Genomic DNA, 24262 nt, shown 5'->3' with positions numbered 1-24262 from the left:
ATTCTTCCTCTTGTTAGCAGTCACATTTGAGAAACTATAGATACTAAATTTAGAAACCAAACCTTAACTTCTGATGGGAGGTTTGGATCTGGTTGTATTCAAAACGGCATGTCACCATCTTTATTTCTATGATAGAAAGACAGTCGGCAGGACTGTCAAACAACAGGCTTTATTAGTTACACAGTCCAGCCTACCACTTAGGAATAAAAGCAGGTTATTTATTAAACATTCACGTGAACCAACAATGGCTTAAGAAAAGAAAAATATCCCTTGATGGAAAAAAAGCATTTCACAAAACTCATGAAGTTATTGAAGGTCTAAACCCAACAAAAATCTCTAATTCTGTTTTGCTTTCCCTTCTTTTGTTAATGATAACACTTCATCACACATTTCACTTTGGACAAAGCATCGTCATTGCCAAGGTACTCTGTAATAAGCTGCAACTCATGGCTCTGCATGTACACGTTGCCCTGGATTTATAAACTTTCCCTAATATTTACATTTAAAAATGTTACGAGACTGGCCATCACACATTTCCTCCTTTTCTCTCACATTTACTTTTTCAGAAGCAATATACAGAGGAATGACAGACACGTCTTTCTTCATGGTATCTAGTGTTCTGGGGCGTGTGTGTGTGTGTGTGTGTGTGTGTGTGTGTGTGTGTGTGTGTAATTGGATACGACTGAAAAGAGAATAAGACAGAGGAAACAAGGTGTGAAAGAACTTTAGAGAGAGCAAGAAAGAGCGATAGAGAGAGTGGTTATGCTTAGGAACACATTAATGTTTGAAATGCAAACTTTAACCTTTAAGGATTTTATCTTAAGGAAATCAAGTATAATGTATACAGAAAAACACACAGGCAAAAGCGAATTAGAATTTTCCAATGCTCGTCAGGTGTTGAGGACTGTGCTGCCCGACGTGGGGGCAACTAGCCACAGATAGTTAAATTCAAATAACTTAAAATTAAACAAAACTTAAAATTCAATTAGTCATTAGGCTAGCTACATTTTAAGCGCTCAGGAGATTGTTGAAGTTATTAGATCTAGTGCAGATGCAGAACGTTTCCATTCTTCGCGGAAAGCTCTGTTGGACAGTGCTGGTCTAGAAAGTGTGAGCCATCATAGATCAACAGACATAACTACATGCTATCATCTGATGAAGCATATGGAATTTCTCTGTCCTCCACCCCCATTTCCTCTTTCTTCCAGGGACTTGAAATAGGAAGAAAAAAAACAACAACCCCACAGAACTACAAAAAAGAGAGAACAGACAAAGAGGACTGTTGTAAAAATAAGAAGCTTTGAAGAATCTGAAGCAGATGTTATGCTGGGAGCTAGTATGTATTATATACCACCTGTGCCCACTTAATTCCATCCAAAATCATTTCCTCCACAGTTACCATGAAGAGAGATGGAAATTCAAGGATCTAAAAATATTTGGTAGAAGGAAAGGGAGGAAGAAAGTGAAAGTAAGTCTTCTAATTCAGATGTGGAGTCTATCTGCAGATGGGAATAATGATTTACTGCCCGTGGGCACCCCTGGACTCTGGGGTAAGGCACATTTTCTCTGCCTGGAGCTCCATGAGTTGGCTGGACCACCACGCAAAGCCATTCCATATGTACATGTTTTGAGTAAGAAATTATCTGTCAGCAGTAGCTGACATATACATATATACACATATTATATATACACACACATATATGCACTTTTGTTAAGGATATGGGGTAGAACCAAAAGTTTTATATGAAAATAGTCAAGACCCATTCTTTTAACCTTCCAACGACTTGTTTTGCTACATATATTTCATAGTATTTCAGTGGTTCTAAGTCTGTCTCAGATGATATTGCTTTAACCCTTTCTTTACTGTTGCCTGCGCATTTTGTGGCACACTTATCTTATTATTCCAGGTGAAAAGAGCTGCCAGTTTTAACTAGTTGGTTTTGAGTACTAAAGGTATTCTATTGCCGAACCCACAGAGACAGAGTGAATTATCTGATCAGTAATTTGAACTTTCTCTTCAAAAACAAATTGCCTGAGAAAGGATACATTCCTCAGAACATGCCATCATTTTTCTTCTAGAAAAGTTACTAGTTTCCATTAATGGGTGTAAATCATAGAATCTGACTGCACCGGAAAAGAGACCATTTTGGAGCTGACGTGGATGACCCAGTATTTTACCAAGCTTGTGACAGTGGGAACTTTCTGGAATTTGAATAGGAAATGTCAGCTAACTAAAAACACATCCCATCTGAAGGCTCAAATAGAGAGTAAGTGCTGTCCCAGCTCTATGATTTGCTAGCATCTTTGATTGTTCTCTTGGCTTGGCATAATTCTTCTCTCTTTGCAGAAGAGGGCTCGTTTTTCACATTCTCTCAGCCAAAGTTTTCCCTTCTGACCCATAGAGAGAAACTTGAGATCATCAGCTTCAATTTCTATTTGATTCTCCACATTTGTGACTCCCACAGAGGGAAGATAAACACTTCATATGAAGACTGCAAGATGAACTTTTGGATAGGAGTCACAAATTTCTTAGTTCATTCATTTAATTCATCTATTTATTCATTCAACAAATAAGTGCTAGACACTGTGCATGGAGATACAAAGAAAAAGATAGAAATATTCCCTTTTTCTTGAAGAGTGCATTCTAAGAGAAGATAATGGCCAGGGATATTAGTTGCTTATTTCTGTTGTAACAAATCACCACAAATTTAGTGGCTTACACCTGTACAAGTTTATTATCTTATAATTCTGTAGGTCAGAAGTCCAACACAGGGCTCACTGAGGCTAAAATCAAGGTGCATTTCTTTCTGGAAGCTGTAGGAGAGAATTCATTTCCTTACTATTTCCAGCCTAGAGAGTCCACCTGTATTCCTTGGTTCATAGCCTTCCTTCCTCTATCATCAAAGCCAGCAACATCAGAGCAAATCCTTCTCACATCACAGTCCTTTGACCTTTCCTTTGTGGTCACATCTCTCTGTGACCACAGCTGGGAAGGGTCCTTGGCTTTTAAGATTCATGTGATTACATTGGACCCACCAGGATCATCTCTTCATCTCCAGGTCAATCACATCTACAAAGTTCTTTTTGTCATGTAAGGTAATTTATTCACAGGTTCTGAGGATTAGGGCATGGGTATCTTTGGGGCAGGGACATTGTTTTGCCTACCATATCAGGTAAACAAATAAATTAAGATAAAGCAGCTACATATTGTGGTCAGTGCTGCAGAAGGAACAGGTGCAGGATAAGAGGAGGGCACCTACGCTAGATGGTGTAGTTAGGAGAGGCATTTCTGAGAAAGTGGTATTTAAGCTGAGCACTAAGGGATAAGAAGGAATCCCCCTCTCATTTAAGCAATGGGGCTTGACTTGGTGACATCTTCTTACAGATTCCACCCTCCTGCTTACAGTTGACTAGCCCAGGGATGGGCATCTGACTTAGGCTAGGCCATTCAGAACCTTTCTCTGAGATTTTAAAACTTGGTTGCCAAAGAAAGTGTGTCCATTCCTCTCTATGGTGAAACTTGGAAATACGAACCCTGGAGTAGTTTTCAATAATGGTTCCTGCCTTGTAGAGGACATCATTGTCCTCTACAAGGCAGGAAAGCTGGTGCATATTGTGAAACAGAGGCAAAAGATACCAAAAGTTTGTTGTTGTTGTTGTTGTTCAAAGTAAAATTACTAATTGTATTATTTAGGATTCTTTTCATTGTATGTTTAGAACCTAAAAAAACCTATCTTAAGCAAAAAAGTGAAATATAACTCTTTGGTTCTATGGTAGCAGTATGATCTCTGAGGCTAGCTGCACTCTTACTCTTCCCAGGGTCCCATGAATCTTCCAATAAATTTCACTCTTTTGCATAAAATAGGTTTTTAGGTTTCTATCACTTATAACCAGAAGATTCCTGAAGAATACAATAGTAATTTTATTTTGAGAAACTGTGGCGTACCTTGGGCTCTCTATGGGAATGGGTAAGCATTTTTGGAATCCATATAAAATGTTCTATCATTGGGTTTTTATTTTTTTATTCCAAAAGCACAATTATCTCTTCACATCACATTACGGGTTGGCTTTACTTGTTTGTCCAGTTGAGATCTATTTGTGATCTCCACAAGTTTTTCTTTTTTCTTTTAAAAAATTGTGAGACACAGCATACATATAGCATATACATGTAAAATGTAGAAGGATGTTTTAAAGAATGTTCATAGATAATAATAAAATGAGCAAAGTTGCACTGACTAGCATAAGAACTGGACAATCCTAGTGCCTTTGAACCTCCTATATGGATCTCCCTCTCTCACCTATGAAAGTAACCACTATTCCGAGTTTTCTGTTAATTATTCTCTCACTTTTCTTTAAAATATTGCTCTATAAGGGGCTGGCTGACTCAGTTGGTAGAGAATGCGACTCTTGATTTCAGGATTATGAGTTCGAGCCCCATGTTGGGTATAGAGATGACTTAAAAATAAAATCTTAAATAAAAGAAAATAAAATATTACTATATATGCTTTCTAATATACGTTTTTTAATTTGCAATTTTAACATTTATGTAAGTGGACTCTTGCAAAATACATTCGTCTACTACTTGATTTTTTTGTTTGACATTGAATTTTGAAACTCATTCACATTGATAGGTTTGGCAAATTTCATTCATTTTCACTACTATATACTTTACCATGCTGTGAATGCACAATTTACTTACATATTCTACTATTGATGGGAAGTTAGATGGTTTCTAAGCTTTTGGCTATTATAAACAATGTCATCTGGGGCACATGTGTAAGCTTCCCTGGCGTGCTTACCTAGGGGTGCAGTAGTTGGGCCATAGGAAAAGAGCATCTGTAACTTTAGAAGTCATTTCAAGTAGGTTTCCAAAGTAGCTGCAGCGTTTGTAATCCAACCAGTAGTATATAAAATACAACATTGCTTCACGTTCTGGCTATAATTTGGTATTGTGAGACTTTATTATTATTATATTACGTTATTATAATTATTATTATTACTATTGTTATTATTAATCTGATGGGTGTGAAATGGTATCTCATTGAGATTTTAAATTAGATTTTCCTGATTATTAAGGATATTGATCACTTTTTGCATGCTTATGGGAAAGGCATGATTTTTCTTCTGTGAAAGCATGTTCCTATGAGGACATTGTATATTTTGGAATTGAATTTTTTGTCAGTTTATTTGTATTTCAATATTTCACTCAGTTTGTGAGTTGTCCTTTTACACTATTTCTTAACAAACAATTTTTTTAGGTATTATTATTACTGTTTATTTTTATTAATTGAGGTGAATTTCACATAACATAAAAGTAACCATTTTGAAGTTAACAACTCAGCGGCATTTAGTACATTCACCATGTTGTACAACTACAACCTCTGTCTAGGTCCAGAATATTTTCATCACCCCCAAAAGGAAACCCCATACCCATTAAGTAATTGCTCCCCATTCTCTCCTCTCCCAGCCCTGGAAACCCCCAGTCTGCTATTCATTTTTAATTTTAATGTAGTAGAATTTGCCACCTAGGCTTCATATTCTTCAATTTTCTAACTATCCCTTCACCCACCCCACCTTGTCCTTATTATTAGAACTTTATAAAAAGCCTTGTTATCTGGTAGGGTTAGTTTCTTTATTAGTGTATTGATTACTTTGGGTCATTTGCCATTCCTTATAAGTTTTAGAATTGCTTACAAGTTTCACAAAAATCCTTCTGGGATTCCAATTGGAACTGCAATTTATTTAGAGATTAATTTGGGGACGATAATCATCTTTAAAACATCTTCTTTTTATCGATGAACATGATTGTTTCTTCTGTTTATCTGATTTCCTTTATGGCTTTCAAATTTTAAAATTGTCCACATAATGGTCTTACACGTATTGTGTTAGGTATATTTCTATATATCTTATGTTTTTGTTGATCTTCTAAATTGTATCTTTTTAAATTGTATTTTCTGTTTGTTAGTGGTATATAAAATACAGTTGGCTTTTGTTTCTTAATCTTATACAGTAAAACCTTTGATTGCAAGTAACTTGTTCTTCGAGTGTTCCACAAGATAAGCAAACATTTCTGATAAATTTCGACTTGATAAACAAGCGATGTCTTGCACTAACAGTAGTACGCGAGGCCAAGCATCACATGATCACAACTGAGCCAATGGTTCTTCTCTCTGTCTGGTTGCAGAGGAAGAGAAGAAAAAGGCAGAAGAATCCCTCACTTCAAATGAGATTGGGGAAATGTGTAAAATGTGGGAAACAGTACAAAATTCTTTAGAAAACACCACCTGAATGAGGCTGTAGCAGCGTGAGTGATCAATCTGTTTAACGACAACACAATGTCACATTTCCTCAAAAAGAGGCAAAAGCAAGTATCGTTGGGTAGGTTCCTTGTTAAAATTGCACAAAGAGAAAAAAGATTCCAATGAGCCAATAGACAGCAGCGATTCCATTAGTGATAGTGAAAGTTGTCCTATACAATAACCCTCCTCTCTTGTCTCCCTCACACCAACCATGAAAGATTTCAAAGGTAAGCTCAGGTTAATTTATTTTTCTTTATATTTTGTATTTTCTTTATTTTTTTGTACTATATTACAGCATTGTAATCATTTTTATATGAATATTTGGGGATCATGGAACGAATCATCTGAGTTTCTATTATTTCTAATGGGGAAATTTGCTTTGATATACAAGTGCTTTGGATTACAAGCATGCTTTCAGAATGAATTATGCTCACAAACCAAGGTTTTACTGTATTTAGCAAACTTGCTTAATCCTCTTTTAATGTCAAATATATCATTTGAAAATTCCTTACATTTTTAATGTGTATAGTCTTAGACAACATACAATAAATCAAAAAAATAGGTAAGGATTAGAAACAGTATTTTTTATTTTTCTCAAATGGCTATTTGTCATAATACCTATGAAATAGGATATTTTTGTTTATTTCCAATTCTTATTTTTTCATTTTAAAAATCTTTGCGTACAATCCACTAGATCATTCAATAAATGTGTTTACTTGCCATCAAAAGAAATGACTTTAATATTGAGTGGATGTTTGCCGAAGGTTTATCATAGACATGTTACATCAGATTTAGGACAGTCTTCTTTCCTGAGAGGCTTTTTAAAATTACTATTGTAAATTAAGGTTGAATTTTATTGAATGCGTTTTCTACATCTATCATGGTCATATGATTTTTTTAAATCTTTTAACATAATAAGTTTATGAATACATTTTCTACTGTTGAACCAAACTTGCATTCCTGGAATAAATTCAAGTTAGTCAAGCAGGTATCATCCCTTATATGTAATGCTAGATTCAGTTTGACAATATTTGTTTAGAATTTTTAATATATGTTGATGAATGAAATGACCTATATATTTTCTTGGATTTTTTTTCCGTTTTCTTTCTTGGTTTTCATAATAAATTTATACTAGTATCACAACATAAGTTGGCAAGTATCAACTATTGCTATAGCAATAACTCCATTATTTAAAGGTTTTCAGTATCATTTATTTTTTGCTCGTGTAACATACTATATTGTGATTTTGATTGTCTTTGGTTGGCTCAGTTGGGCACTGCTCCATCTTCCCTTTCATTCTAGAACCCAGGCTGAAAAAGTGGTTCATATTTAAAACTTGCTATGTTCATGACTGAGGGTAGGAACATAAGAGACATGAGCCAAACCGTATGTAAAAGACATCACATTTTCTCCTTTCTCATTGGCCAAAGCAAGTCACATGGACAAGCTGAAAGTCAATGAGGTGAGACTTTATACCCTGTCCTTTAGGGAATGAGTGGGAATGAGTAATTGTTAATAAATAACAGACTACTATAGTCATCTCTTTCAGTAACAAAATTTTCTTCCTTCTACAAGTAAAATACACTCACTGAGATAATGAAAAATCTTACTTAATTATGATATTAGGTTCTGAGTCTGGGATCCAGTGCTCTACATCATGTCTAGAGTTATGTCTCTTAAGTACAAAAAAGACATCTTATGTGGATCTCCTCAGCACCATCTATAATGGTAGAACAGAGTTAGTAGAACGGAAGTGCATGTCCCCATTGGAAAGGGGGAAGTTTGGAAGTTCATCATTTTTACTGGTCCGTAGCAATCCTGAAATTCCTCTGGGAAATGCAGTGAGCCCTGCTACTCTGGAGGTGGAGGCATTTCTTAATTAGACTATGGTCATTGTGCCTAGGAGCAGTTCCCCAGTCCACTGTTTTCCTTGGCTCTTCCCTGAACTTTGTGGAGCATCCATGTTCATAGCTTTCCTCAGCCATATCTGAAGAAGGGCTTTCTCAATCTACTGCCTCCTATAAAATGTTTGCAGCCTAACTGTACCAAACAGTCACAGTCTCTTTTAATCCAGGCTGTTGGTATTTTGGGAAACAAATTCTCTTAATGTTTCAAAAAATGATTCCTTTCGCTGGGTAAAAGGAAGCACACTCCCCTCTAAACATAATTATGGGTCCTTTGAGCTTATCAGGATTCTTGTCTTAGTCTTAGTCCCTGAACCATTCTATCTAATTGAAGAGGGCTAACAGAGAGCCATCTTAATCCATCCAGAGGACTTAATAAAAAAGTGTGACAACCAGCAGTTTTATTTGGCGTTTCCTTCCAGACTGTATTTTAATGGTAACAATCTTAGCCGTGGGACTGTGTGCAAATTTCAAAGTGATTTACAAACTGGAGATGAGTGATAGCCGCAAATTTCAACCTTTCAACTGCTGGAGTTTGTCAATTCTCATTTTCCATTTTTCTTCTGCAATAACTTGAAAAAAAGAAATACACCTAATAAGCTTGCAACCTGGGAAGAGAAGTTTTGAGACAAAGCATGTCTCCAGAAAACGTTTAGGTCAGTTTCTAAGTTTTATGTGTGTGTGTGTTTGTATGTGTATGGGTTTTATTTAGTTTATTTCAATTTTTACATTTATTTTCATAACATTTTTGTATTCTTTTATATAAAATGTAATCTCTGTAATGGCTATGATTATGTTTCACTGCAAAGAGGACTCATTTGTGTTCTCTATTCCCTTTTAATTAATCTTGCTGGAAGTCCATCAATTTCATTAGTCTTTCCAAATCACCAACTTTGGGTATATCTTTGTAGTATATCTTCGTAGTATATCTTTGTAGTATATCTTTACTTTCCATTTCATTAATTTTTGTGCTTATTATTACAATTTCCTTTCTTTGGATTAATCCTGTCATTCTTTTCTTATTTCTTAAGTTGGATGCTTTGTCCTTTCTGCCTTTTTTCTTTCTTAATACATGAATTTAAGCCTATACATTTTCCTCTCAGTGCCATTTTAGCTGTATGTCACACTACCATATACAACCTAAAAAAAATCTTTTGGTTCTTTTTCCTAATTGCCATTATGGTTTCTTCTTTAATCCATGAATTATTTACAAGTGTATTTAAACATACAAAGACATGTGTTTTAAAATTCTTTTCTTTATTGGTTTATATTTTGCTGCTATTCAGAGAATGTGTAGGCTTGGTATTGATGCATTGAATACTGTTGAACTTTGCTCCGCAGCAAAGCAAAGAATCATTTTTTGCAAATGTCTCATGTGAGCTTATAAAGAATAAGCATCCACAAAAATACATGCATAAGAATGTTTATATCAGTTTACTCATAATAGCTCCAAACTGGCACAGTCATCCATCAATAGGAAAATGGATAAAGAGTGGAATATTCATACAATGGAACACTACTCAACAATATTCAAATATAAAAAGGGATGACATAGAATTCATGCAAAAATATGAATGAATTTCAAAAGCATTATGCTGAAAGAAGCCTTACACAAGAATACATAAAAAGTGCAAAAGAGTAGGATTCCTTCTGTATAAAGTTCTAGAGCTGGCAAAAATAGTCTGCAGTGGAAAAAGCATAAAAATATGGTTACGCTGGAGTGGGTGTGGGAGAGTAAGGATTGACTGGAAAGGGGCCTGTTCTATGCCTTGATAGGGGATTGAATTACAATTGTTGGACTTCATTATATTGTACACTTAAGATTTACACATTTTTTTTGTCTGAATATGTCCTTTTTTTACTGTTGCTTTTGAAGGTCAGTTTAACTAGGTATACAATTTTGAGTCAACAGTATATTCACACCCAACACTTTAAAGGTATTTTTCTCATAACTTTGGCCTTCTATTATCACTGTTGAGAAGTCATCTGTTATGCTACTTATTGTATTTCTATTTGGCTGATTTTATTGCTTTTTCTTTGTTTTTAGTGTTTTGAACTTCCAGTGTGGATGAATCTAGATTTCTTTTTATTTATTCTGTTAAGAGTCTATGGGCTTCTCAGGTGCCTGGATGGCTCAGTCAGTTGAGCGTCCAACTTCATGATCTCACAGTTTGTGAGTTTGAGCCCCGCATCTGACTCTGCTGCAGAGCCTGGAGCCCGCTTTGAGTTCTGTGTCCCCTCGCCTCTCTCTCTGCCTCTCCCCTGCTCACACTCTGTCCCTTTCCTCTCTCTCTTTCTCTCTCAAAAATAAATAACATTTAAGAAAAGAGACAGAGAGAGAGTCTATGGGCTTCTCAAATCTAAGTCTGGCATCTTTCATCCATTGTAGAAAACGCTCTGCCATTATTCTTCGGGGAACTGACGCTCCCCATTTCCAACATCAGCTTCCCTTAGAACTCCAATTAGACCTCATGATACTCTCTTTATTTATTCTTCACTCTGTCTCTGCAACACTCTGGACAATATCTTCTAAAGTGTCCTACAATTCATTAATTTTCCTCTCAGCTTTATCTAATCCACTGTTCAATGGTTTTCCTGAGTTTTTAATTTCAATTATTACATTTTTAACTTCAAGAATTTATATATGGTTCTTCTAAAAATCTGCTTGGTTATTTTTTTGAGAAATTATTATTATTTTGTCATGCTTTTATTACCTTAAAAAATTTTCAAACTTATGAAAGAAACGTACTTTGTATTGCATAAATGATACTTCCAATATCTATGGCCTTTGGATGTCTGATTATACCTTTTTTGTTTGTTTGTTTCTACTTACTTCCACTCATTGTGTTTTGCTTCATATGTTTTGTGATTTTCGTGTATCAGTTCATGCTCCTTAGAACATAAGAATTTTTTGACATCTGGTTTTTAAGGGTGTTTCATGAAGTACTTGTGTTTGCTTATGTTTGCCATGCTGATGCTTGGTGAAATTTGAAGGACAACTTCAAATTTCCAGCTTGAGGTTTTAGAAATGTCCTCAAACATGCATAAATATAGTCTGTAGTTGACAATTCTTAGGGGAGACTTTTTTCTTTTTCTATTTAGCAAAAATCCAGAGCCAAGACTGGCAATTATCCCCTCTGCCTCCTGCTGTGGGATAGATTTTTCCTAGTTCAGCCTTCAGGGGTCTGGACTTTAAATGGTGCTCTCTGGTGTGACTTGACAGGTTTTGCCTTCTGTCTGCGGTGTGCTTGGCGCATTAAGTCCCAGATGATAGGCCATCAGGAATTGGCAGATAACGTCCAGGGAAACTATTGTTTCTTTCACTAACACTTCTCCCTGGACGTATACTTGTTCTAGATGATGTCCTTTCACAAACTGCACTTTGTTGTTCAAATTAAATAATGATAGAACTTTCTAACATGAGAGCCTTCGTTGTCATTTGAATATCGGGTGATTCCTTTTCTTTAAGTTTTGGAGGAAAAAAATGCCTTATATTTAAGCATGTATGGTAACTTGACTTTCTCATTTCACTTTTTTACTATATTCTAGACATAGTTTGTATTTGAAACATTTTATAACATACAAACACATGTATGTTAGTAACATATTATCATCACTCTATCTTTCATCTTATTTTCAAAGTCAAAGGTTGGCTGAGGAGAGCAGTGACCACCGCATCCTCCTCCTACAAAACACACACACACACACACACACACACACACACACACACACACATCACCACCATTACTACCACCACCAAACCCACTCCCTCAGCCAATAAAAATAAACATAAATCTCATTAAAAACCATGTGCCTACTCTGAAAACACAGCTTCAGGATAAATCTCTTGGCCTCCCCTTTCAACCAGATTGCCATCTCTAAATATCTTAAACCTTCCTTTATAAAAATTTTGGAGCCCATACAGTTGTTTCTGTTTCTGCCTTTAAATTCTCCAAAACTTTAGTTGTTGGATAACCGTCCTCTATTGATTTTGGATCAGTTATTTTCGCTTCCATGGAAATCTTAAATCCCTGTCCTCTTACATCCACAAATATGAGAAATTTCTTTTAGATTTTCAGTGTTTTAGTGAAATTTCTTCCACATCCAGTTCTGCTCTCATTTCACAGATATTACCTACTTCTAAAGAAATCTGTTTGAATTACATTCATTTGAATCATGTCAAATTGATTTTTCTTTATTTCACATAAAATAACTGATTTCACCTCCCTCTTTCCTCAACATCTAGAGACCATCAGTACAAAATACCACCGGTAAAAGGACATAGGGAAGGAGGGCTTTTAGCCATAGTATCCACACAGAAAGACAAGTACCTTTTTCTTTATTATATATTGTACTGGGTTAAAACAACAACAACAAACAAACAAAAACTAATAGAAAACTCTTTGCCCAAGCTACATTGATAAGTATAGGACCAAATGCTCTTCAGATATTATCATTTAATGAGAGAGTGTATTCACTAGAAAGATGGAATTAGGAGAATGTATTCACTAGAAGAATCAAATTCTCTTTCACTGATGCAGGGCTGGCGGACCTCCCCATCAGGGAATGAAGAGAAGCAAGAGGAAGTTAAAAAATATATATATGAAACATTGGATTTTTTCCCCCAATTTATGTATATACTATTTTCTACACACTTTTAAAATAAAGGCTCTTAAAATTAAAATCATAAATGAGTGTAAAGTAAGAAAAGTTAAGTATCCCTGCTCTTCACCCCTTCCTACTTCATTCTCAATGGGTAATCTCTGATAACAATTTAATGCAACATTGTAACTATCTTTATGCATTTATCTATCTACTTATATATTTTAACTCATTTAATCCTCACAATAACTCTGAAGTGGTACAATTATTACCCCCGTTTTTCAATACCAAAAGTGAGGACTGTATGTGACATAATTTGCCCCAAATCTCAATTTACTGAGCAGTAAGTCTAGCATTTTTAACTCAGTTTGACTCCAGACTCTGTTCTTAACTACTTTGTAAACTATCTTAGAAATTTATTGCGAAGTTTTGCTGTTATCTACTAAATATTTATAACTGGTTTTTGGGAATATTTTACCTATGTCAAATAAAGTATCCATTTTATTCCCTTTAATGACTTTGCATTTCATTTAATATTTATATTGTGGGGTGCCTGGGTAGCTCAGTCAGTTAAGTGTCCGACCAGCTCAGGTCATGATCTCATGGTCCGTGGGTTCAAGCCTTGCATCAGGCTCTGTGTTAACAGCTCAGAGCCTGGAGCCTGCTTCGGATTCTGTCTCCCTCTTTCTCTGCGCCTCCTCCACTCACACTCCGTCTCTCTCTCTCTCAAAAATAAAATAAACATTACAAACAGTAATAATAATAACAATATTTATATTGTCACATTGACTTCTTCCTAGTATTTGTCATGGCATATCTATTTCTATTACTTATCTTTAACCATTTAAAAATAATTTGGGCTTGTCCGTGCTTGTCAGCAGAGAGATGGATTTCCTTTTTACTCAAAACTAAGAGCCACTATTTGTTAATAGAAGTTTTGATTCATTTATTGAATAAAGAGGTTTTAAAACATTTATTGCATTATGGTCTTGTTCTTGAAAAATCTTCTACAAAAGTCTTTCTTGCTGTTTCATTTTTATTTCTTACCTTTTTGAATTAAAATTTTCCTTTTATTTCTTTTTTTTCTCTAATTGGTTTGAATGTATATATTCTAGTTTCTAGGACTTACTTTTAAATGTTGATTTTTCAAAAATATTTTCTGAATGTTTATTTATTTTTGAGAGAGGTTGGGGAAGGGTCAGAGAGAAAGGAAACAGAATCCCAAGCAGCCATCAGGGGCCATCAGCACAGAGCCGGATGTGGGGCTCAAACTCACAAACTATGAGATCATGACCTGAGCCAAAATCAAGAATCAGACACTTAACCGACCGAGCCACCCAGGCATCCCTAAATGTGCTGATTTTAAAAATTAATCTCTAGAGCTAACCAAAATCTACATATTTTCCCTAATTGTATTTATTCCGGTCTCTGTGGCTAGGGGTTGGATTTTAAATAAGGGTTCTTGCATATTGCAGTAGGTTGTTTCGTTTAAATTTCCTGCCAAACCCAAAGGAGAGATAATCTGAGCTTTCTTATCAGTTTGCCCAGTTGTGGAGCAGAAGGGAAAGGGGGAGTGGTGGGACACATATCATAAATAAATTCAAATTCCTTATTACAACCCTCCTGTGTTGAGATCATTTGGGACTTTAGTTCCAGGTTGTTAAAAAATTATCTTTTCCATGTATATTAAAACACCTTTTAAGTAGGAATATGATTGGTTTTTTTGCCCATTACCCTTTCTTCTGCTGATATCTTACTCCTTTTGGACTCATTTTTCATTTCGTTAAAATATGTTTTTTTCCTGAGGTTGTCTGTAGATGATAGTTACTGAATGCTAGTTTTGCAAGATACAGAACTTAAGTACGCAAAAAATTTCTTTTATTACTTTGATCCTCTTCTAACATCTGTTTTTGCCAATGAGAACTTAGACTCTGATTTTGTTTCTATTTTTAGCTTCCCAAATCCCCTCTAGAAGCTTTATTCTTATATTCTAAAGTTTTCCTCTTGTTTTTTTTAGGTATTTCTAAAAATTATTTTTATTTATCCTACTTGGCATTCAGTGAGCCATTTAATCAGAAGTCACAATACTTTCTCTAGTTCTATTCTTACTACTCACTAATTTGCTTTTCATTTGTATTAACACTGCTACTCAATTCATATACTGATATTTTAATTTTGATCTTAACATTTTTAGTTTTTAGAGTTGCTTATTTTTTGTGTTTGTAGCTTTTTTTGAATCTCTCCAAGGATATTCAATAAATTTATTTTAAAACTTTTGTGTGTGTGTGTGTGTGTGCTTACTTTGTTAGCTTTATTTCCTCAAGAGTTAATTCTTCTGTTCATTCAATGTTCTATGATGTTGGATGCCCTTAAATGTTTGTGAATTTTTGATTGCTTGCTCATATTTGTATTTAAAGATACATTTTGCTTTTGTAAAGATCCTGGCCTTGAAATAAAAGCCCTTCAGGTATGGGCTGGATGTGCTTCTAGATGGGATACAACTATACCTTATCTTTCATGTGTGGAAGCTTCTCCACTTCTCCTGATTCTTTGGCTATTTGAAGCATTGTTCTGTATCTTTGGCCCAAACACCCACACCATCTGCTTTAGTCTGAAGGTAAATGACATCCACACATACTATCTAGCTTAAGCAAGGGTCAGAGAGAAGCCAAAATGCCATTCTGCCTCAAATACATTGTCTGTCTACTTACACTTATATTTATCCTGTGAGAAGTGAGATGATTCATTTTCAGAAATACCAAATAAAAGCTGTGCTGTCTAGTTAACAATAGGTTTACAATCTGTTGTAAATATGTACAATCCCCACCCCCCACCCCCAAACAGTGGAGTCCCAAACCCTTAGATACTTCACTTCCTGGTTCTTCTTCCCCTCTCATTTCACGGGCTTATTTTTGTGGGCTTTGCAATGAGCATATGCCAAAGAATAAAGGAGAGACTGGAAATCTGCCTCACCTCAAGAAATGTACATTTGTTCCATTCAGACTACTTTTTGCCTTACATGGACATGGGTGACTCTGGGTAAGGCTGTAAGCTCTGTAGTACTCAGCCAATGAGGAGTCGGGGAGGGACTTACATTAGAGGAGATCAATTGTCTCCTGTAACTGCCTTGAATGTGCTTATCCATCAGACACCCACTCTTGTGAGAACGTTGATTAAAGCCTCACTTCACCCTGCTCTGAGTCTCTGCATCCCTCCTTTGACTGGGTCAGTGGGCTTATTTCTCACATCCTATGGCCCCTGCTATTTATTTTTCAGTCTAGTTAGGAATATTTGTAAGTATGCATATTTCTACTCATTTCTAAGGGACTGGGCACAGACTCTCATCTTGAACAATCTCCATTGTCTTACATTTTAGACTGTTGCATTTTGGGCTTCTAGGTAAGATTTCACTTGAAAACAAGTGAATTAGTAAACAAACCTTCCAAAATCTCTTCAAACATGACCTTGTATCCATTAATAATTTAATTCTGTGAACAGCTTGCTGGTGACTTGTATTATGCTTTGTACATACATTCTTATTAATAATGATACTAATATATGTCAAGGCAACAGTTTCTGAGAGGCAGTTGTTAAGAGGAAAACTTTTACTTAATGCAAGAAGGAGATTTAAATATACGTAATGATAATGAGTTGCATTTATAAAAATAATTTCTCTTTAATGAAAACTGACATTAGTTTCTCATGTACCTTGATCTAGAGTTATTATGCCTATAACCTTATATGTGGTTGGAGTCCTGGGAAAACTCAAAAAATATCTGAGTAAATGCAGTTCTCCGATCATGTAAGAGTTTTAGTAATATGCTGCACTAGTTTAGATCCGGTTTAGTGGATAATTGCTTGTGGTACAATGCAACCACTGGTGTGGCTAAGACCATAGAACTTCCTAGGCATGTAAGAAGCCATACTCTGCTCAGTTTGCAACATTCTGCAGTGCACTATAAGCAACATTGGACAGGGAGGCGATTTTCTATTATTTGACTGGGGTGGGTGGAATAATTTTAATTGCCAAGAAATTGCATTTTCATTGTAAAGCAATTCAAGTTATAGCAGATTCATAATGCAGCTATTGTAAAAATGACATTTCAGTGACATTTCTGTGAGAAGAACATGGTGATTTTGCAAATGACATGGTGAGGGCATAGCAGTTTCGTGAATAACACATTTTCACAATACGTGTGCTGGGAGCATAAATAATGATGATGGCAATAATATTAATAATAATGGCATTCCATGAGGGAAAACCTTTTATCTCTGTAATTCCAAAGTTCTTTAACTCACAGCTATCCACTTTACACTCCACTCAAATAATTGCTCTTGACTCTTTTTGATGGAAGGGAACTGAGGAACCAAGTGGTTACCCAACTCTATAACAAATTAATGGCAAACATAGAATTAGAACTCTATTTTCTTTTAAAAAGTCTTTGGGGATGACTCACCAGAATGAGTATCATACAGGTATTGGAAATGATATTGTTCTGATTTTATTGTAAATGTATTTCCATCGGTTTCTTAGGTGGGTTGTAGGTGGGCAATTATCATCTTCTTTTTTCATGTACATAAAAGAAAATATAGTATTGTTTTATTTCAGGATAAACTGAGTTGCTCATTTCAAATATGTTTATAAAATACTCTAATAAGTTAAACAGGTAAGCTTCTTTTGTTAGCCTGAGGGCATATTATTCCCACAGTAGATATGTCATCACCATTTTATTTTCACAATGTCATTATCATGTCATTAATATAGAAATTTCTCATTTTTCCTCTACATATATTTTAAGAGAAAAATAGCTCTTTAGCAACTATATACTCAGTGATGGGAAATAAGAGTTGGAGTGATGGTTGTCAGAATGCATGACCCATGGGGTCAGCATTCTGCCATGAGGGTCACCAACATAATTTATTAAACACACGACCATCCAGAGAAAATAAATTTACTTTTTGACCAAATGTCTTGGCTACTTGTTTTGTTGATTTCATCTCGATGTGTATGAAGGAAATGGCTTAAAATTTAAGAATTTGGAGTCAGAGCTTAATTACATGCCATTGATACTTTGTATTTACTCAATACCTTGTATTTAATCAATACCTCGTATTTAATCAATACCTCATATTTAAGTTGGATTTATTGTTTAAGCCTACTGTAAAATGTGTTGAAAATTAAGTTCTTTCCCAGGCTTCAAGGGAGGGAGGTGTAGTGGCAAGAGCAATATTCAAAAATGCCCAGTCTTGATCCATTTGAAAATTATTTGCCTATAACCAACCATTTACTGTGTTATGCATCCAGTTGGCATTGGAAGCATAATGTGAATGTTATTTTATCATTATTCCTGGTCTTTTGGAAGGGTGGGTAGGCTTAGTAAAATTCAGAAGGAAAAAAATTTTTTTTAAAGATCTCTCTCCTTTCCAAACCACTTGCTTTCTTATAAGTCCAATTTTCTTTACTGGGCAAAGAATAGATGATTCCAAGCTAATTCCGTTACTGATTTGTTGCTACACTGAATACCAGAGAGCTAATGAATTCTTCTGTTTCAGAGGCTATGATTTACATCTTGTTTGGATCACTTGGTCCCGCGATGTCAAGCCTTCAATCAGAATTCTATGGTCTGACTTCTTCATTTTCACAGCTTGCACACTGTATCTCCTACATTCTGCCAACATAGGGCTGCCATGCCTCTTGTCAGTGTTCACTCAGATGACTAAATGGCAAGGTGTATCAATGCATGTTAAAACTACATGTTAAAATTTGCTGCAAAACATTGACATTGTAACATCTGCAAAGGAGGCGTCACCGTGTCAATAACAATAAGTAATACCGCCATTTGTCTCCCATTGCTTCAGCAAAGAAGGACAATGTTACAGAGCCGATATGGGAAAGATTTGTCTAAGCTTCATTCTGGTGTTTTTAAAAGGTCATTTGCAAAACAAAAGGAAGCTAAGAAAGTATATTCAGATACGTAAAGATAAACACTCCATATGGTCAGACAAGACCCAGAGTGGAAGTGGAGTTGTCTGCAACTTGGGTGAGAAAAATTGTAAAATTAACACAATACAAAAATCCCACCTAATCTCTAGGCTCTCAGTATGGTTGTTAAAATGACTGATGATAAGTTATGGATAAGACAACTAGATCAGACCTCACTGAAAACTTCCATTCCACTTTGAGTTAGAGAAACAGAAATGAAACACAAATCTGTCTTCAGGACGACTGGGACTGGCAGTGTCTTCAAACCCTATAGTGAAGATGGGCTGTCAACTTGGGTGCCTGACCTCGGTGGAGACGTAGACCTCAGACTTCAATTGATAGCTGAGACCATCACCTGGTGCTTGTAGAAAATACCACCACCTCAGGTGTCGCTGCGTGGGATTGTTGGCATAGCAGCTGCTCGCCCTAACCTACTCCCTCACCATCTAGGATACTTTGGGAAAGACCCAGATACTCAATCACACTCTCTGTTGGAAGGGACGTTCACACATTGTATACCCAGTGTACCTGAGTAGCCTTAAATGTTAGTAAAGGCGGCTTGAGCCCCAGAAAGGTGGCTGAGAGCTGAGTGTGAGGCCCACCCCCACTCTTGAATATAGCATTTCCAATCCTTAGCTAAAATGTCTTTAAAAAAGGTTCTACCGCTAACATTCGTAAACTATGTCTTTAATTTTGCCCCTCATTTCACAGAAAACTAGACCAGCAAGGGGTGTGATTTACCCATCGTCAAGCCATGTAACTCAATTTAGGAGATTAATAACATAGGAACTATGTTGCTGAATATAGAGAGAAATAACACATGTCGGATACAACTTGGTGGCTGGAGAATTAATGAACTGGATAGTAACCGAAAAATCACATTTTTTTTGGGGGGGGGGTGGGGAGTTAAAAAATTGGTATACATATCTGCTGCCACTCTTGGTTTCCTGTTTCTTAGTCAGAAAATGTGGTTTTCTGCTAAGAATCTTAATTAGGCCACCTATACAAAACAGAAAATTCCTTTCCTGGTAACGGATTTCTCGATGTGAGGTAGTATTGTGCACAATAGAACCATTTCCATCCCTCAGGTGTTTCATTCGAAGAGCTCATTTTGGTGCCAGAAAAAGAATTCTGCCCTTGGCAATATGGTGGCTGTGATCCAGCATCCTATGACACTGGTCTCTGACCTTGTCCGTCCAGTGTTCAAGACCACTGGACAAAGATCAAAGGTTCTTATGCTAAGTTCCCAGGCCCATAGGAGAGGAGACTCTGTACCCCATCAAGCTACCCACATCTCTTTCTTCTGAGCTCTGATTCCTGATGTGGCCATAGGATGCTCGTGACTTCATTTTGTGCAAACCCCTCCCCTCTGTTGTCTGGCTTCCTTTATTCTTTCAGGGATAGCAGCTGCTGCCAGCCAGCCCACAGCACCGTTCGGAGAAGCCTCAGGGAACAGCTGGAACTCTCCCAAGGGCTGATTTTACACCACTGAGTTTGGTACCAAATATTTACCACTTTCAGAAAATACGGAATATATATTAAGGAAATACCACCTACGATCAGAAGTTCCAAAATTGACCAAATGTTGTGAGAATTGCTTGCACTATTTATTTTTAGTTTATTAAATCAATTTGTTGGAGGGGGGGTGAGTATTTTCTATAGTAATGTATTGTGTTTTCTGAAGCTCAAATTGAGGTCACAGATTAGATTCACTCACTGAAAATGCAGCTTTCTTGTGTAGGAAGAGGAAATATTCTTGCTTCTCTTTGGATTCCAAATTATTTTTCTTCACCTAACCTCCCCCACCTCACTCCTCTGCCTCCCACCCTTTAAAGCTCAGAGATCTAGAGCTGAAGGTTTAAATAAAGGTGCTATGCCTTTAAAACCAGTGAAAGCAAATGGGTTTTAATAACCCAACAGGATCTTGGTCCATCATAACATTTAATCTGCATTATATCTCACTTCCTAATCGCCACTTCCATTCCAATTGTAAGCAGAGAGGGTGGGTGAGTGAGGCATTTCAGATAAGTGCCAGTAAAACAAGTTTGCCTTACAGCTGGTGAGCCCCAAACACACGTTCCCAGTGCCTTATGGCCGTATTCAATCAGATGATCCCATAAACTAAAAATAATCACCCCAATACTGATACCTCTTCTCCTTCATTGTTGCTGGTCGCTATGGCGCTGCATTCGACTGTGAAGAATTCACCGCCATTATTACCCTCAGTGTCTCTCTCTCTGAAATGTGATCTAATTGCAGAATCCACACCTGTTCCACAGTTCAATAGAATTCAGCTTTGATGGAGACAGACTTTCAAATAACACACACGCGCACGCACACGCACACATGCACACTTGTGCACACACATAGACAATTACCCAGGAGTTCAATTGGGGTCAAAAATAAATAAACTAATAAAGAGGGTGAGTTTATCAGAAAATAATATTCTGGAGAGGAGGAGGGAAAAAAAGGCTGTGTTTTGTGGTCACTGGAAGATTGCTGATGGGTGCATAAATAAGGCATGCTGGAACATCTGTTCTTTGTTGTGCATTCAGCTTTTTAATGTGTTCAAAGAGCAGCTCTGACGCATCGCTGACTACCACTCCCCATCCGAGCAACATTTTACCAGAAAATAATAAACCTTCCTGGTGGGGTGCAGGGAGCCAAGGCATTCGGGCAATGCCATTAATTTGGAAATATCTCTTTTTCTGGGATTTTAAAATCTCTCTCCCTTTGAACATTGCACAAATTTGGGACCCAGCCTAGCATCCCTATCAGCCTAAACATTAAATCAGTCTGAATATCTATTCAACCTTTTTTTTTTTTTTTTAAGTCAGTAAAGAAAGGCGGGTGGGGAGTCAAGTCAAAGTTCATGCACGTTTTTTTCCTGCATTTAATTCTATTAATAGGAGCTCCTATCTATTGGGATTATTTTTAACATGTTCCAGTATTTATTTGTACTGATAAAATTCAGAGGCAGCTGAGGCCCCTGACAGTTGAACAATATTGGCTGGTTATTTTGATACAGTGTGGTAGGCAGCAAAAGATTAAAAAATGGAGCATCCTAAACTGAGGAAAACCAGCTTGAATTCTAAAATAAAATTTTAGCAGCATGGATTTCTCTTGCCATAGGCTATGAGGCTACTATGAATTTCAGATGCATTTCCTGAGCTGTCAATGAGGTGGAAAGAGGAGATTGGCATTACGAAGATTTGTTGCGACTCCATTCAGTGTAATTGCAAGTGAAGGTAGAGCAACATTAAACGGCCACCCAAGAAGAGCTGTTTGTGTACGTACAGTATGGAAATGCTCGCCAGACAACCCTAGGACCAGGATGGGAATTTCTTTATGTCACTTTATTTGGTTTTTACATCACCCCCTTTTTTAGGTCACAGCTCAGAAGCACCGCAGTACCGATTAGCTGCTGAAGGCTGCTTCCATGATGAGTTGGACTAAATCTTGTGAAGGGGAGACAGGACCTTTGGGGTACAGGGCTGTCCTTTAAACTCTCTTTCCAACGTTCTCTCTTCATAATCCTGGTATCTAGACTCTGTTCTTCATACTCTTGGCTCAATCAGCCGTCTTCCACAAGATAGTTAGATCTGCTCTATGTCAAGGGGAGGGGAACACCAGCAGGTGCTGGGCAGCATGTTGGGTGTAGTTCGTGGGTCACCCAGCACTAGAGTCTATTACAGCAGAGAATCTGGTTAGATGGGTGACTTTTAAAAATTCCATCCTTCTGTTGGCTTTGCACGGTCCTCTTTTTGGATAATTTGGGGGGGAGGGTGGTTACAATGTTCAGTATCAAGATAAGGTAATCTAAAGATACTGGATTTGTCACAGATTAAATCTAATTACGTTATATTTGAATATATCTTTGTTGCTTAAAAATCCCATAAAATGGCAACTTTTTAGATGGTCAAATAAAGTGACCATTTCCAAGGGAGTGCTCCACTCTGTACTTTTAACACCATCAGCATGGAGGAAAATGATGATATATGGACAGCTATAGAAAATTCAACAAAATTTAATTATCTTAATATTGCAAAGTGTCTTTTGTGGATGTGTGGTTAAGATACATTACAAACTTACTGCACGTAACAATTGTCCAGTTAATGACTTTTCACTACAACAAAAGATACTATTTCCCAAACAACTATTTTTTTGTGTGTGTAACAACTTTGAACCCCCCAAACCCACTAGATAAACATGCTATTAGAAGTGATGTTTTGACATTACTGTTTCAGGCAAAGCCATACTAATTCACTCAACACAAGTTTCTAGTCAAAGAATAACATGTGGAACAAATCTTAATTTCATGCCATATTTGGATGAACCCCTAAGTTTTGCATTATATATACAAACCAAGTGAAAGGGAGGAAGATACAGCATTTTCTATGATGCTATTTTCATGTGTGTCAAAGCTCAGCTTTACCCTCTTGGGGTCAAATTTTCAAAGGAAAAACATTATCAAGACAAAGCTTTGTGATTCAGGTATTGAGTGTGTGCATGAAAATGATTCTCATGACTTTCCACACCACCTTCCAAAAAAGGCACTGCTCCGTGGTGGATGCTACAGTACGTAGCCTGGTTTCCCTCTAGTACTGAAGGATTATTACTTGACAGTCCTTGACTTGAAATCTTCTCTGGGAATTGCCGTAATTTGAAGAGAATTACCTTGACCGACGTATTGCCACATTCCCAGGAGAAGCCTCAACCCAATGACTGGTCAAAGCAAGGGTGTAAAATCCAAGCCCTTGCATTCAAATTGAAGGCAATTTGGAAGGTCCATTCCCAACTCCAGAACTCCCAATGGAGTCGGCCGAAGAACTTGAGACCACTCTGCCTGATTTACTTTCTTTCCTTCTCTTCCACAATGTATTGATCCTGGCATCTGCCCTTAAACTTCTGGCGTGCTAATCTCTCTAATCTCTGTTTCAGAATCTCATTCCCTAGAAAGAGACTCTGCCTGCAACACCATTTCATTTCTTTTCCAACAATGCCACTAATCACCATCTTTGATGAGTACAATAAATCTTCATTATCTTACATTTTGTGTACAAACTATATTTATTTATTCTCATTTACTACTTATATGATTTTTTTCATTGTTTGGTACATTTTTTCAATCTGTGAAAATAGTTGGATACCTTAGATTGAGATGGAATATAGCATAATATTCCACCATTAAAGTTAATAAAAGTATTGTTTTATTTAAATGCCTTCACGTGTGAATGTGACTTTGGGAAAAGTTGAAGCTGTCAAGTGAGGGATAGTTGTTCTGAGAGTCTGTATTAGACTGCCCTCAGCTACATGTAACAAGAAGATCCAACCCAAAGTGACTAAACAGTAAGAAAAAAAAAATTCTTCCAATTAGTAAGAAATCGAGAGGTAGGAAAGTTCCAGGCTAGATAATACTTTGGCTCGGTAGTGTCATCAAGGACCTAGCTTCCTTCCATCTTTCCATACCTTCA

This window comes from Neofelis nebulosa, chromosome 5 (genome assembly GCF_028018385.1).
Source record: "Neofelis nebulosa isolate mNeoNeb1 chromosome 5, mNeoNeb1.pri, whole genome shotgun sequence".
NCBI classification, from domain to species: Eukaryota; Metazoa; Chordata; class Mammalia; order Carnivora; family Felidae; genus Neofelis; species Neofelis nebulosa.
This window is presented reverse-complemented; position numbering follows the sequence as displayed.